This window comes from Amblyomma mixtum, chromosome 5, assembly GCF_055824585.1.
Source record: "Amblyomma mixtum isolate Tamu chromosome 5, ASM5582458v1, whole genome shotgun sequence".
Classification (NCBI taxonomy): Eukaryota; Metazoa; Arthropoda; class Arachnida; order Ixodida; family Ixodidae; genus Amblyomma; species Amblyomma mixtum.
Window position 1 is genome coordinate 179,869,987 of NC_143016.1, and position 3,508 is coordinate 179,873,494.

The window sequence follows — 3,508 nt, forward strand, 5'->3', positions numbered from 1 at the left end:
TGCGCTGCAAGAAGCGTCTCTATAGCTCCAAAAACATATTGTTGAACCAGGGCCGCACAAGGCGCTGCTCGAAGTCTCACACCCCGAGTGTGGGCCGTTGGCCGATACCCGCGCTGTATTTTTCGCAACGGACCGGAGGATCATGTACCATGTCACCACATTGCATTACCGACTGGAAGGACTCCAGTTTCCATTGGGTGATAAATATTGAACCGGGTAGATGACGGCGACAATGAGCGATAAACGAGTGGGTGGAGATGAAGACAACGAAGTTCTGACTGTGGTATCGATGCCGCTCGCAGCTGTTCTTTTCTATCTGTAAATATATTATTTTCCGCAACATATTTGGTGGAGGTGCGGATTTCCCCTGAGCCTAACGACGGCGGAGCTCCGGAGCGGCCGCCAGCTGCCTTCGCTAAACATGACTCAAGACGCCTCCCAGCAGACATCAGCACCGGTCATGCCATCGCTCGTTCTTTCTCCCTCTCGTGACCGTGGGACATTTTCTGGCACCGACAACGTTGACGTCGACGACTGGAACCACATGTACGAACGCGTGAGTACCTACAACCGCTGGGATCCGACCCTTATGCTAGCAAATGTTATCTTCCATCTAAAAGACACCGGCCGAGTCTGGCACGAAACCCACGAATGATTTGAGCAGCTTGGGTGTGTGCAAGCAGAAACTGCGCGAACTGTTTGGACGGCCGCTGGGCCGAACGATTGCCGGTAAGAGGTAGCTTGCCTCCCAAGCGCACACTTCAGCGGAGTCCTATGTTTCGTATATTCAGGACATGTTGGCCGTCTGCCCCAAAGTTGACAATAACATGTTCGAATCTGACAAAGTGGGCCACGTGTTGAAGGGAATCGCCCACAATGCCTTCAACTTGCTCGTATACAACAACTGTACTACAGTCGACGGAATTATTAAGGAATGTCGACGCTTCGAGGAAGCCAAAAGCAGGCGTATTAGCCAGCCCTACACACGCCTCCTCAGACGGCTGCGACTTCCTCATGTGGAGACCTGCGGCACCGGGAAACTCCAGCGCCTCCAAATAATGTGACCTTTATCATCCGACGCGAGCTCGAAGCTATGTCCCCTGCACCCCTGCATCCACGTGATGGCGACAACCACTTGCCTACCATCTTTCCGGTACAAGCCATCGTCCGTCAATACCTTGGTCTCCAAACCTTGGTGTCCAGCCCGTCAGCCCCGTACAGCCTTCACCACCACACGAAATCACTGCGATTTCTCTTGGACGACCTTCGTACTTCACTCCACGTCGACGAAACCCTAACGACTGGCGTACAACCGACGACAGGCCCATTTGATTCCTCTTCCACCGCAGTGGCCACATCTCCCGTCACTGTCGCAATTATTGGTCCTGTCGGAGCACATACCGTGCTCTAAGCTACCACCGCGACGACGAACAGCCCATCCACTTTACACCTCCTCCATCCCAGCACAGTGCTACAGTCGACAGACAGATGAACCGCACCAGCCGCTCCCCGTCCCCCCTGCGTCGGCAGTCTCGTTCGCCCCAACGCCGTGCTCCTCTCCTGGCCCCTACGGACGCTCGCAAGCGGAAAACTAGACGCTGCAGTGTCCGGAGGTGATGCTGCAGTACAGCCCCAGTCCCAAAATCCTCGCTTAGCCCTTCGCGCACACCATAAATGCTCGCCATTCGTGTCGATGGAGTGCCTGTGAGAGCCCTGATCGACACAGGCGCGCAAGTATCCGTCATGACTTCAGCCCTACGACGCCGCCTCCGAAAAGTACTGACCCCTGCACCCACAGCCGTTCTCCGCGTTGCCGAGGGCGGAACGCCTCCTTTGGTTGGACTATGCACAGCCCGTGTGACCATATCCGGCCGCCATACATCTGTTCTATTCTCTGCTCTGGTGCAGTGCCCTCGTGAAACAATTCTTGGCCTCGACTTCCTGTCAGAGCATTTAGCCCTCATCAACTGCGCCACTAGTGCACCTTTCAAAACATGTATAGCCTTATCATGTATAGCATAATAGCGTATTGACTTCGTACTCCCTCTGGCAAAACGCAACGCACGTGTGAAGGACTGCCAAATACCGCACGGCAGAAGCGTCAAGGAAAGAACAAGAACGTTCAGTGCGACAGTCGGCGATTGCCTTAAAACAGTCCGAAGCGCCCGCTCCTCAATAGCAAGTGCTGCACGGGCAAACTGCCTTCATTGCAGATTTTTATGCATCTGCACTTGGGTCGCAGATCGAATGCGAACATGCATAAAGTAGGGAGCATTCTTTGCGGGCAGTTACCTCGCAGGGGCATGGGTAGTTCTTTACAGGCCGGTAGTGTGCGTCGGTTGGAAGGCAAAGCTCGTCTTCGTTATCCCGTTCCGTCCCGCTGGTGTGAAAGTCCTTCGCGGTACCTTTGTGCTGGCTTCTCTATATCCTTGTCTTAGTGCGGGATTATCGCTTACTATTTATAGCAAACATGCTGAGAAGTGTTTTCTGGAAATTTTTGTCGTCTCGGTATGTTAGGCGCGAGCTCCTTTTGGTGACGTTCTTTTCTGCTTCTCAATACAGTCCACTTCTGCGTAAAAAGAGTTGGCGTATTTACTTTTTTCCTCCATAGGATTTCAACGCTTTCAAGCTTCTCGTTCTTTAAAAAAGATATGTGTCAATAGAGCTTTTAATTCGCAATGTTCCCCACGTTTTTCTTGCGCTGCATCAAGAAATACCTGACATCTCCATGTCGACAGGATAAGCATTTTTGGGTACGGTTCCACCGTTCTGCTTACAAACACCTGCACTTTCGATGTGCCGGTCCTTGTGCACTGCCAAAAGTGTCATGTCTGGTTGGTTTGGTTTATGGGGTTTAACGTCCCAAAGCGACTAAGGCTATGAGAGACGCCGTAGTGGAGGGCTCCGGAAATTTCGACCACCTGGGGTTCTATAACGTGCACTGACATCGCACAGTACACGGGCCTCGAATTTCTCCTCCAAAGAAATTCAGTCGCCGCGGCCGGGATCGAACCAGCGTCTTTCGGGCCAGCAGCCCAGCACCATAGCCACTAAGCCACCGCGCCGCTGCGGTGGCTCAGTGGCTATGGTGCTCCCCTTTCTTCCCCTCCCCAAGTGTAGGGTAGCCTACTGGGCATCGCCTGGTTAACCTCCCTGCCTTTCCGTCCATTTCTCTCTCTCTCTCTCTCTCTGCTCTAGTGCGCGGTTTGTTTACTGTGCTGTTTTAGGATTGTGCTGCGTGTAAACGTTACTATCTTTTGAACGGTGGTATTTGAAAATAAATTTAGCGTGCGCGGCAGAAATACACTGCGCGAGAAGCCTGCGCGATCTGTGGAAACAACTAGCGGATAGAACGCCTTTTGTTGGCATGTACAGCTTCACGACGCACATTTATCGTTGTATTTTAAAAAGATAACCGCGAAATGACAAAGCGTAATTTGTCATGCTGTATTTGCCAACAGTCAACGAAGGGCTGCCTCCATAGATGCTCTGTCGCACAAGACATTTA

General features: G+C 52.4%; 1 pseudogene; it reads left to right on the forward strand.

Moving 5' to 3' along the window:
- The first annotated feature begins 544 nt into the window (after positions 1-544).
- On the forward strand, positions 545-1,595 carry LOC149344948 (uncharacterized; annotated as a pseudogene).
- The last annotated feature ends 1,913 nt before the right edge of the window (positions 1,596-3,508 follow it).